Raw genomic sequence first — 13,407 nt, forward strand, 5'->3', positions numbered from 1 at the left:
AAGCCGCATTAATCTCATCTTCCGAAAGTGACGGCTTTCAAACCGTCGGTCGGAAGAAAAAGCGTTCGGCCAACGGCGGTCCCCCCGCCAAAAGGCCCACTCAAGCCGCCAACCCTCCGAAGAGGGATCTTAGTTCCCTATTATCGGAAAAACCTGCGCCCCCCGCCCCCGCGGACCGCATTAAAACCCCCCCGCCCGTATACGTTAGGGACAAGGGTGCCTGGCCGGCCCTTTCCAAAATTCTCGACACAAAGTCGATAAATTACAAGGCCCGAACGCTCAGGGATAACCTTTGCGTTCAGGTCTTTTCATCCGACCACCATAGATTTTTAACTTCATACCTTCGCTCTGAAGGTATCGGTGGCCACAACTTCCCCCTACCCGAGGAGCGCGTCCTAAGGGTAGTCATTAAGGGCATCCCAAAGGAAATAGACTCCGGGATACCCCGTAAGGGATGTATTCCGCATGCTCAAGAGAACAACTAAAGAAGAGTACAACATGGTACTCGTTGTCCTCGATCCCACCCCGAGTGGGAAAAAGATATTTAGCCTGAGAGAGTGTTGCAAGCTCTCGGGGCTGAGGGTTGAAACCCCCCTCAAACATTCCTTCACACGACAGTGTCACCGCTGTCAACTCTACGGGCATGCGGCCCGTAACTGTTTCGCTAGGGCACGGTGCGTAAAGTGCCTAGGCGACCACGGCACGGCGGACTGCAAAAGAACGCTTCCGTGCGCTGAGCCACCGGCGTGCGTGCTTTGCGGGCAACAGGGCCACCCAGCGAAGTATCGTGGGTGCCCTCGTGCCCCCAAGGCGCATAAGCCGGCGTCTGGGCGCACGGCGGGGCGCGATGCGGTCCGTCGTGGCGCGGGAGCAAAGCCCACGTACGCGCCGGCCCCACCTCCTAAGAATAGTGCTTGGACCAAGCCCCCCGTTACGGAGGGCCCTCCCCAGCTCACGTCAGAGGCCTTCCCGCCTCTGCCAACAAAATCGGCAGCCGTGAAGCCTTTCCAGGCGCCGGCGCCGGCCCCCGTCATAACGGCGAGGCCCACACGCAAGGTGAGCCCTCCGGCTAAAGCCCTCAGCCACACGGCGGAGGCCGCCGCGGAATCAGAAAAGGTCCGCGACGCCTTAAATCTCGCGTTTAGCATCGTAGACGCGTTAGACATAGACGCTCTTGTCGCCTTCTCCGAGGCTTTCAAATCCGCCAATAACGCGGAAGACAAGAAGAAACTTGTAATCGAGCACGTCCAGCTCCTTAAGTCCGTGCGACAATTTGCAGACTCCACCACACCGCAATAGCTACGACCACGTCTAGGATCAAGGCTCGATCACTGTCCGTAGTGACTTTTAATGCAAACGGTTTCAAGCCGCAGGCAGATTTGGTTCGAGATTTCCTCGTTCGCCACCAAATAGATATTTTCCTAGTACAGGAATCTTTCCTCAAGCCCAGCGTTCACGCTCCCAGATTCGCGAATTACAACGTAGTGCGAAACGACCGACCTACGGCGAAAGGCGGTACGCTCATTTATTATAGACGAGCGCTTCACTGCTCGCCGTTAGACCCGCCCTCCCTTACCAATATAGAGTGCTCTGTGTTGCGCGTAGCCATGACCGGCCATCAGCCGATTATTATCGCGTCGGTGTACCTCCCTCCCGCCAAGGACATACTAGAGAGCGATCTCAGAACCCTGTTTGCGATGGGCCCCTCGGTCTTATTAGTCGGGGATCTCAATAGCAAACACGGGGACTGGAATAGTTCAAAACAAAACCCTAATGGGTTAGCCCTCAATAGGCTTATAGACGTGCTCAATTTCAACGTCATTGCCCCCATACAACCGACTCGCCGTGGCATAACAGGCAACGGCCTTCTCTCAACGGACGTCATAGACGTAGCGGTTTTACGTAACGTGGCACTACAGCCGCGAAGCGTAGAGACGTTACACGAGTTAGACTCGGATCACTTCCCGGTTCACTTTGAATTCGGCCCTCCTAACACTCGAGAGAAGAGGTTCAAGTCCATTGTCGACTGGCAGAAGTTAGACGAGGCCCTCAAGCCCGCCGACACCTCTGCCCTCCCAAATGTCCCCGACAATTTAGTCTCGTCCGCTCACGCGTTAGACGCGATCTCCTCGGTCACTAATCACATTCAGACCAAGGTCGCCGAGTCGTCCCGGAAGGTCCCAGATGAGTTCGCTCAACGCTGGGAGCTTCCCCCGGACGCGAGGCGTCTATTGACCGAGAAGAACGCGGCGACTCGCGCCTTCGCCAGAGCACCGACCGATGAAAACCGCAGAGCACTCCGCGCCTCGCAGCGCCGAGTCAAAGAGCGCATGCGGGAAATTAGAAACGAACGCTGGGACCGTCTTACCAGCGAATTGTCACCTTCGCACACGGCCTATTGGTCTCTCGCGCGTTCCCTAAAAACCGACACGGTGGCGTCCATGCCCCCTCTCAAGCGTCCAAATCTGCCTGACGCATTCGACGACGACGAAAAAGCCGAGTGCTTAGCCGTCAACCTAGTGGAGCAGTGCACCCCATATCTCGATCATAGCGACCCGGCGCACGTCGAACACGTGAACCGCGAGGTCGAACGCATCGTAGCACTGCCCCTCCCTCCCGAGCCGCTCCCTTCTACGTCGATCGCCGAGGTCAAAACTCTAATAAAGAGTTCACTGCCTCGTAAATCTCCAGGTCTCGACGCCATCTCGAACAAGGTCCTCCGGTGCCTCCCGCCCCATCTGATATGCCTACTAGTGTCCATTTTCAATTGCCTCCTTGAAAACTGCACCTTCCCGGCGCAGTGGAAAGAGGCCATTGTCATTGGTATTCACAAACCAGGCAAACCCCGTAACAACCCCACCAGTTACCGCCCTATCAGCCTTCTCAATACGCTTAGCAAGCTTTACGAGAAGGTACTTAAAAAGCGCCTCCTAGACTTTGCCCTAGATAAGGGGCTCATTCCCGATGAGCAGTTTGGCTTCAGGCCGGCCCACTCGTGCGTTCATCAAGTCCATCGAATCACGGAGCACATCCTCTCCGGGATGAATAGCTCCCTGAAACCGAGAGCCACGGGTGCGCTCTTCTTCGACATAGCGAAAGCTTTCGACAAGGTCTGGCACAACGGCTTGGTTTACAAGCTCTACCACCTTAATGTGCCACTAAGACTCGTGCGTATCGTACACGACTTCTTGTCCGACCGCTCAATGCGCTATCGCGTAGAAGGAACGTTATCGTCTCCTCGCCCCATCATGGCCGGAGTCCCTCAGGGCTCGGTCCTCTCGCCCCTTCTGTTCACGCTGTATACCGGCGACATCCCTAGGGCTCCCAATGTGGAGCTAGCCCTCTATGCCGATGACACCGCTCTCTATACCACCCATAAAGATAGAGGTGTCATTGTGGACAGACTCCAGACCGCTACCACGTCGTTAGGCGAATGGTTTCGGAAATGGGGCTTCCAAATAAATCCCGAGAAAAGCGTAGCAGTTCTCTTTGCCAGGGGCAACCCCGGTGCTATCGCTAGGGATAAATTTCACCTCAAGACAGAGGTAACCCTATACGGGCAAGCCATTCCATGGCAAAAGTCCGTTAAATATCTAGGAGTCACGCTCGATAGTGGCATGTCTTTCCGAAAGCACATAGCCGCCGTTCGCAAGAAGGCACATTTTGTCCTCTCTCGCCTTCATTTCCTCCTAAATAAAAGGAGTCAAATGTCTCTAAGACACAAGGTCACCCTGTACAAGGCCTGCATCCGACCGTGCATGACATACGCTAGCGTAGTCTTTGCGCATTGTGCCCCCTCCTATATACACCGACTACAGGTGCTTCAGTCGCGATTCATGAGAATCGCGACCGGTGCGCCCTTCTATGTGAGAAACGTCGATCTCCACCATGACCTGGAGCTCCCTACCATAGCCCAATGGATGAAGTTGGCGTCCACACGCCACTTTGACAAGGCTAAACACCATCCCAATCCGCTGGTGCGTAATAGCATCAACTATTACCCTTTCCCGACAAAAAAGGCTCGTAGGAGGCCCCGACACATACTAACGGATCCGGACGATCCAATTACTGTAGCAAACAATAAATTAAATGCCGCCCGCGCGGCCAATAATAAAAATAGCCAATCACAGATTAGGGTAAAAAACCGCCTTCACCGGGGAAGGCGAGGACCTTTACTTCGCACTTCGCTCACTACAGTGAGCTTCCGTCCTGCCCTTCAGGCGATTGACCGCCCCGCGACGGCCCAAGCCGAGGTTCGAGTCTCACAGGAGACGCCCTTGCGCTAGCCGCGGGATAAAACGCCATTCTGGCCGAGCTACGCTCGCCAAAACAGCCCGAGCTGAGCTGTAAAGGCCCTTAAGGCCAACAGCGAGATTCCATTCTCAAAAAAAAAAAAAAAGTTCATTTTGGCGACTCTATAATTATAAGATAAATAAGAATATATTTGGCAGGGCATAAGTAGAAATTGAGTATGAGTTATAAGTTCGATGAGAATATTGTTGATAGCTTATAAGTAGAAATTAAGTATGTGTTATAAGTTCTATAATTAAAATATGTAAATAATTTAAGTATGAAAAATGGTTAATAAATAAATGAACAAATGCTTCGCCGAACAAAAGGGTCGCATAGCTCTCGTCGCGGTATACTGTTCGAGTACTTAAGCTCGGCGAGATCTACGCAAAATTCTCTTTCCTCTCTCCTCTGACTACGAACTGGGACCCACGAATAATCGGCGAAGCAAGAAACAAGATCAAGGCGCAGTTTCATTTCAAGACAACCTCAAACAATTACGCACTAGCAGGGGTGCGTGGGTTAAGGCGGTGCCAGCACTACGTCAAACCGTCTTGACAAAACGTACGAAGTCAATCCCCACCGGTATACAAAACCGCGCCGAGGAACTTTGGTTACTGCACGGGCGTATTCAAACGACATAAACGTAACGACGACTTAAACGTTATATCCCGTGCAGGCCCGAGTACCTGAGGTGTCGTAGGGATTGGCAACAATAGCGGTACGTACGAAGTCAATCCCCACCGGTATTCAAAGCCGCGCCGAGGAACTTTGGTTACTGCACGGGTGTTTTCAAACGAACACATAAACGTATTATCCCGTGCAGGCTTGAGTCTCTGAGGCGTCGTGGAGGTTGGCATTCAACAGAGATAGAGAAATAAACTTTATTAAATTGAGATATACAATTTATTATCTTGAGATATAAACTTTATCAAATTGAGATAAAAACTTTATTAAATTGAGATATAAACTTTATTAAACTGTGATCTAAACTTTATTAAATTGAGATATAAACTTTATTAAATTGAGATATAAACTTTATTAAATTGAGATATAAACTTTATTTAATTGTGATATAAACTTCATTTAATTGAGAAATAAACTTTATTAAATTGAGTTATAAACTTTAACCCTGGGCCCCGTGAATATAAAGGTCCCCCAGTCCCCACTGAAAACAATAGACAATAAAAAAAATTAAACTTACACACGCAAGCCCTGGGCGGTGATTAATTTAAACTTTTTTAATCGCGTTATTTGTGTGTCTAAACAATAATGCAAAAATTTAACCTTTTTTGTGATCCGCTTTGCTAAGCAAGTCTAAGTTTCTTACGAACGTTTCTTGTAGAGTTTTATAATAAATAAAATTATTTTTATTCAATATAAGTACATATACAATGTTTAATATCCAGCTCTTGTATAAAAACTAAATACTTAATTCCATAACAACGTCTTTTAAATTACAAGTTTGATGTTTTTAAAACTGTCTACAAGAATCTTATCTTTTTTTTTAAAACATAACCCTAACATATAACAGAACAATGTCAACTGAGTCGGCTATAAATATTTTATATATTCATAGAATCATATTAATTCCACGTTATTAAAGGAATAATTCGTGTTTTGTACGAGTTATTGTAATTTTATAATTGGAATCTTAATTATTAAAGACGTGCGCGAAAAGCCCTTATCTCGTACCTCGACTGCCTCCACACAACTCCATCCTCAGCTCTGGCATGAGGGCATCATAATTGTCCTAATTAGGTGAGACCCCGACTTCTGCCATCACCCCTCCCTACCATTAACAGTTCGAGATTATTCCGTTTTCTCCTGGCAATTTGGCCTAAGCATTTGTAAATGATAGTTGACAGTCTAGTGGTGATTTAGAGTTGGTTGAAAATGGATTTATTAATTTTGCTGTCCATGGTATCTGCAACATTCTCATCCAACCTCGAATGTCGAGTCGTTAATTTAGTAAAGATATATTTTAGTTTAGTATTCGAACGAGGTGGTATCGTAATTGTAGGTCTTCATAATAGCGTCGACCCAGTTGTACACCTGTGGTACATTCGTGAAGGCGACTGGAATACCATACCACCACATCTGTATCCCAGAACGACCAATCCCACCACAGCGAAGCGAGTGCCTTCAGACGACTGGAACATAACATAATATAATATAACAAATTAGTTGCGAAATTTCGTTATAAATATATATAAAACAAAGTCAACAGTGAAACAATCGTAAAACGCTTTTGCTCTTAAGTCTCAATAGATAAATTGCTGTTATGTAAATCATTTATTTCTAAATTATTTATACTGAATACACAACAACAATGTTTAGATCGTCGAATTGGAAAAAAAAATTAAATTTGATCTATATGTCGCGGCCAACTAGCTTAATTAGTCGCCAGTTAAACGACGCCGTTTAGTAAAAAGGTTAGGCTGTTAATTTAACGGCTAATTAAGCTAGTTGGCTGCGACATATACATCTGTTTGTATAGGTAATGTACTGATCCTAGTGATAATAGCCATTAAGTGGTACTTTATAAAATTCGGCAAACTACTCTATACTTACGGGTATAGGACATATGAGGGGTGAGCCACCATCTTCCTTACAATTACTTAAACCGATAACTCCTCCTGCGCACGTCAGGGGGTCGTCCATATTATAGGCAGATCCTACAATAGGTCGGAAGGCCCTTTCACATACAGACTTGTCCAATAGTGATAGATATCTAAAAAAATGAAACAATAAATTAACCAATATTTTCTTATACGGGCGAGTGTTACGATAAAATGTCCATCGATGGCCTAGTAGACTGGAAAAGTCCCATGCTCCCTAAGTGGAGCAGAGGGCATGCAGCGTAAAAGACCAGTCTGATCAGTCCTGGGCGGCTCTTTGAATTTTTCTCCACGTTCCTCCGCCTCTGCAATGATGCTTCGTTGCCAGGTCTGTTTTGGGCGTTTCGTTTCCTGTTTCCTTGAGTATTCCAGTAGAGGCCTCGATTAGCAATACGACTTAGATCCCTCCGGAGCTTATGGCCCACCCATTTCCACTTTCGGCGTTTTATGTACCTGTCAATTGGCACCTCCCATAGCTGATGGTTAGAGATTCTCTCGGGCAAGAATATTCCAAAGAATATTCAAAAAGGCAGCGGTTTACAAAGACCTGCAGTTGTTTGTGGTGCTCTTTGTAACTTTCCACGTCTCAAAACCATACAGAAACACGATCTTTATGTTGGATAGGAAGAGTTTGAGTGTTCAGACTTAACCCCTCATGGGCCACCATGTTCTATCTTTAGCGGATAGATGGTGTAAATTAAATGCCCAGATACTTAATATATTAATATAAATCAAAAAAGGATGCGAATTGTACAATGATCGTAGGTCAAGTGACATGAGTAGACAGATTTGTATGAATGATTCTTCATATCTTCAAGCGCCTGATGCGGGTGACGGCAATGTTCCCGCGATGGTGTTTTGGCATATTTCCACAGACGTTAAGTCTGGACATTGTGCATGACTCGTTAACTAAACGTTACGGTAAATATATGAAAAGTTATATCTAGCGAGAGCTTTGAGTGTCAATAAATTAACATTTGCCTAAAGTTTCCAACGATATCTCAAACCTGCGACAACAATCAGTACGATGACGTCCTGAGTCGCGCTAACAAAAAGCAAAAACCGAATAAAGGGACCGACGAATAAGTGAGCGGGGCAGAAAACAAGATACACAGATAAAAGATGGACTTTAAAGACAACTATATAGAAAATACCAAGGAAAAGGAGAAGAGAGCATCCTCAAAAAAGGTGGATAGAAGATATAGAAGTGTTAACAGGAAGCGAATGGAGAAAAATTGTTATAGACAGAGATATCACCTTTTCACGGGGAAAAGGTACTGAAGGAAGTCGGAATATCAAATAACAAGAAAACGGACCTTGGCGGGCATATCGACTACTGGTACTGGAATCTATTACGAAGGTTGGACATTGGAAACTGGCTGATATAATTATTTTTGACAGTAGAGATGTGGGGTCTTTCTGCATCTTCTACCGCATCAACCATCCGATGCCGAAATCCTTTGTTCGAAAACTAGTGTCACAAGATTCGTTCTCACGCGCAGGCGATGTGCAAAGTCCATAGGAGACGCTTACTTTTTTCAACATGACAGCATACTCGTCCTTATTAAAGTTCTTTTGGCACCACCCCTTGCTGTAGCACTCAGTCCCATGTGGTGGCATTTTACTTTCCAAACACGCGGTCCCAATGTGAGGGATGGACATGTCGAATGGCGTTTGCAATATTAACAATGCCGCGTTGTTTTTGAACTGACCTGAAAAAATATATGTTTATTATTAAATAAAAACCAAAAAACCAGTGACGCTTCCAGCTTTTAGTTGGGCCTCAGATGAAGGTCGACGGCATCGAGGTAAAATGCATATAGTCTATTGGGTTCGAACTTACGACTTCAGAATTGAGAGTCGCACGCTGAAGTTACTAGGCCAACACTGCTGTTTAAATCAAATAACAAGGATTATGTATTTATATTAATTAAATAATGAACGCATCTTTTTAAAAGGAATGTATTTTGTCAAACAATTAAGCGTATATAAGAACGAATTGCTGTTCATTTGTCTCCCTAAATCGAGAATGTCTTAGCAATTTGACTTTTCATCTTGAAATATTTATATATAATAATAGTTCCTTATATATTGAGGTTGTGAAGGAAGGAAGGCCATGGCGAGTCAAACCGCTGACTGGCTTTCAATGCCTGAGTGGCTGAGATTAAGGAGTTGTTTATAACCATAGCAGTGTTGGCCTAGTGGCTTCAGCTTGCGACGCTCATCTCTGAGGTCGTAGGTTCGATCCCCGGCTGTGCACCAATGGATTTTCTTTTTATGTGCGCTCGAAAGGTGAATGAAAACATCGTGAGGTAAACGACTTGCCATAGACCCAAAAAGTCAAAGGCGTGCCTCAGGCACAGAAGGCTGATCACCTACTTACCTTTTTAATTTACTAATGATCATGAAACAGATACAGAAATCTGAGGCCCAGACCTAAAAAGGTTGTAGCGCCATTGATTTTTTTATTTATAACAGTAGCCTTGCCATTATAGGTATCACTATAGGCTATTTGAAATATCACCTGTGGTATTATAAAATACGGTCACGTGTTTTCATATATTTTATTGTGTTTACAAAAGTAATAAGTCATCTATCGAACATTTTGTGATTTATAAAATTTGTACGCGTTTACGCAGGCTCTGATTGGCACACACAGAACGACACAAATAAGTGGCGTCTTTTAGGTGAAAAGCACGGAAATATAAAGAACACTACAAAAAGCAAAATGATAAAGTGTACGGGCACAGTTCTAAAGAAGCTGCTCAAGTGGTCGGAAAGGTACAACTACAACTAGGTTACTAATATAATGTCAATAAAAACTTGCAACACCTAGCATTGGAAACACTTCGATACCGCAATTCAAGAAATGACTCGTAATGTTAGTCGTACATTTGGATTCTACACTAAAGACAGGGTTGGACAGAACATACTTACAAACGTAATTAACGGTATAATTTGTCATTGGGCATCGATTCTGTTGGAACACACGTTCTCTTCAGTGACAATATTCCAAAATAAAATCATGGCTCTGATACACATAAAGCATTGCAACTAACTCGAATAAACATCAGTGGCATCATTAATCCAGTCATAATCGAATCCACGCTTTCCAGCAGCGCTAGGCCACCCTAGAAATAATGAATTAGTTAATAGCCAGAAAGCAAAATTGTCCAGGTAGATTTCGAGATCGAGAGAAATTGTGTTATAAAAAGAAGTCATCAAGAGTTAAGAACTTGTGAGTTTGTGCGATGAGTATCTCTATTGAAAAAAATGAAGAAGGAATAACACTCTTAATCCTTAGGAAACAAGATCTATTTAAACTTAAATCAGAATTTAAAAAAAAAAAACACGTAATAACAGAGCACGCACATTTCAGCGTTTCAATGTTATGAATTGAAACTAAAATGTTCATTTGTTTGTTACAATTCAATTCATTTATTTTACCTGAAAAACAAATACTCAGTAACGCAATATATTGAATGAAAAGTGACGTAAGTACTTCACAAGACAGAATTATGAATGCACGACTTTTATGGCTTGCCATACTTCTAATCTCACATAATAGTATTTTTATTAAAATTCAAATGTATCTCCTGAAATGACTCACTGTGGTAGCATACAACAAACTAAGACTCATACAACACATAATAAGTGCAGCTACAACCATTTGCTCAGCAAATCTGTAAAATTTATTAAATTAATTATTAAAGTAATCATTAAAACCAAATTTTACTCAAGTGAAACTTCTTTTGTTTTTAGTTACGCGTCACATTATTCCGTTACGTGTGTACACTAGTACACGCGTAATGGAACTTCTTTTTCGAAAATTGTTCTGCAGCTTTACAGAAATTGGTTAAATAAAGTTAAATTAGATAAAGTTTAACAAAAGGCTTTTATTATCATAGACATGAATACAAATAATACAATTATTTGATTAATTAAGAAGAAAGAGAGAAAGAAGAAGAATTTCATTAATTGTAATATAATTATTACTATCATTGTTATCGTTATTATATATTTTTGTTATTAATGGCTTCGAATTATTATATACCTAATCTTTTAAGAAAGAGTACTTACACCAATTTCACTTTATATTCAAATATGTATGCAGAACCGTTTTAAGTGATAAGTAGGCAATGGTCATATTATATGAAATTGCAAGACTACTAAATACCACCGTTGTCAGAAAAAAAAACCAGTTAATAAGCGTCAAATATTTATACAATACCTATGTGAAATTGTGTTGTGTTTGTGCCTGTGGCCACGTGATGCACTACGATGCATTTAAAAGAATTGTGCGCCATGGCCAGGGGGGGATCTACTTAATATAATATTATCTAGATTAAATCATTTATTTGCAAAGGATGTGCTACAATCCGGTATTTACAATATTTTCAAACTCCCATCCTTATATGGCAAGACTGCCCGTTTTGGATCAATGGTGCGCGCGTCGCAGATTGAAGAAAAAACTCGAAAATGAAATAAACAATTTAACGAAAATAGAATATATATGGGATATATTAGAATGGGGACCTCGGCGACAACTGCAAGAACACCCAAGACTCACTCACTCAATTTTTGAAAACAAACAGTGTCTCACAACACCACGAGCACACTTTTGTGAAATACATTTCGCAAGAAACCAATTTTTTATTGGTTCTTGATTGTAGCCTTGCTAGCTATATTTTTCGTAAACGAAAAACTCCTATCCTTGAAGTAGGAAGCTAAGTAAAAGATTTAGATGTACACTTACAATAAATGCGAATATTTATGGATTGATACGCATTTGGTATACATTGGTATCATCTATAAAGTTCCTGTAATGGAAATACTAATTAAAACCACAAGCGCTCTTATAAATAAATACCAAATAGATATTGTTTATGGTAACAATGAGTTTGACGGAATATTAATCGCTTATTTAAAATTTATGAGGCTACTAAATACTTCACTCATGTACAAACATGAAAAATGCAACAATCAGTGGTATAAAATGAATAAATCAGTGACGCTACAACCTTTTTAGGTCTGGGTCCAGTGCCGGATTAAGCTAGCGCGGGGCCTGCAGCAAATTCTATTAAGAGGCCCTTGGTTTGCTTTAGTTTCACAAGTTTAGGATATTGAATAAAACAAAACCGTTACGAATAAATATTTTTGTTGAATATAGAGCAAATCATGCTCTCAACAAAGTGAGATGATAAAGAAGTTCTTATAAAAAAAACTTGCCACTTGAAAGGTAGATGCTGGTCTAAAGACATCGATTATAATTAAACATTATAACATCACGACAGAAAGTTTGTAAAATACCAACTTATCTTCAACGATTTGACGTGACGAAATCGAGTTTTAGATTTTTAAGTGGAAGTGAAGCAAGATATATTACGCTCATATGTAATATTTTTTTATTACGATAAAGTTAAATTAGCACGTTGGAGGGCGGGGCCCCCACATTCGCGAGCCCGTAGCATTTGCTACTCTTGTTATATGGCTAATCCGGCACTATGCGTAGTTACGGTAACAAATCATCGTGATTAATCCAGCATCGCACAATCTATGACATATGTTAGGTAGCTACTAGAGATGATTCGATACGCGTTAAATATAAACAGTCACAAGCTTGTGTAATAATTAAATTTAAAAAATAATAACTGTTAATAATTAAAATTAACATTGATTGATAAGATCGTTGTAATTCTGTAATTTATATAAAGTAGCTGATAAGGTAGTCATTAATTAGCCAGGGTTTTGAGAAAGCTATCTCCGGAACGGTTAGAGATATCGCTGCTGCAGTGCTGCTTTACAAACTTTTTTTTTGTTTCGGTCAGCCGTGAGCAAGTTAGGTTGCGGAACGAAACGTGGATCGAGTAGATTTTAGATAACAAGTAGCATTCATTCCAAATTAAAAAAAAACACCAAAGCACTAATGTGAATGTAAATTCAAATTCACACAGCAAAGTACTTTTTAATATCATTCGAAATTCGAAAATTACACCAAAGCACAATCGGAGATGATTCGATAGTTATAATAAATTTTAAATTCCAAAAATACATCAAAGCACTAATTGACATAATTCGAAATTCAAACCGCTACTCCAGATCACTACTCGACATGATCCGAAAAAGGAAAACGCGTGACTGACCTTTAGAAATCATTTTATTGATAAATTATTTTCTTATCATATAACCTATTTATATCGGAACGCTTGTTGTTGTGACAGCATCATGCAGACTGACCTATATATAAGATGGAATTATTATTGAAACAGGTAACATTTCTATTTATATGTAATAAATGTTAGGAGTATCTGTATAGTGTATGTATATGTATTACCAAGCTGCACTAGATAACTAAATATATGAAAAAGGAAGAACTACTAACAATACTACGGATACGTAGTAGCATACATCCCGTACTTTATATATGTACGGGATGTCTGCACCAAGAGACGAGAAGAGGTGTAGTTATTTAATATTAAAATAAAGGATGGACACA

General features: G+C 42.1%; 1 long non-coding RNA gene across 1 annotated transcript; it reads right to left on the reverse strand.

Annotated features, from left to right (window-relative positions):
* Positions 1 to 5,438: 5,438 nt before the first annotated feature.
* Positions 5,439 to 10,008, reverse strand: LOC123718284. The gene is made up of 4 exons (XR_006754975.1): positions 9,849 to 10,008; positions 8,445 to 8,623; positions 6,865 to 7,024; positions 5,439 to 6,443 (listed from the first exon to the last, which is right to left on the reverse strand). It is a non-coding gene; the product is annotated as an uncharacterized LOC123718284 (long non-coding RNA).
* Between the last annotated feature and the right edge of the window lie 3,399 nt (positions 10,009 to 13,407).

Source organism: Pieris brassicae, chromosome W (genome assembly GCF_905147105.1).
Source record: "Pieris brassicae chromosome W, ilPieBrab1.1, whole genome shotgun sequence".
NCBI lineage: Eukaryota > Metazoa > Arthropoda > Insecta > Lepidoptera > Pieridae > Pieris > Pieris brassicae.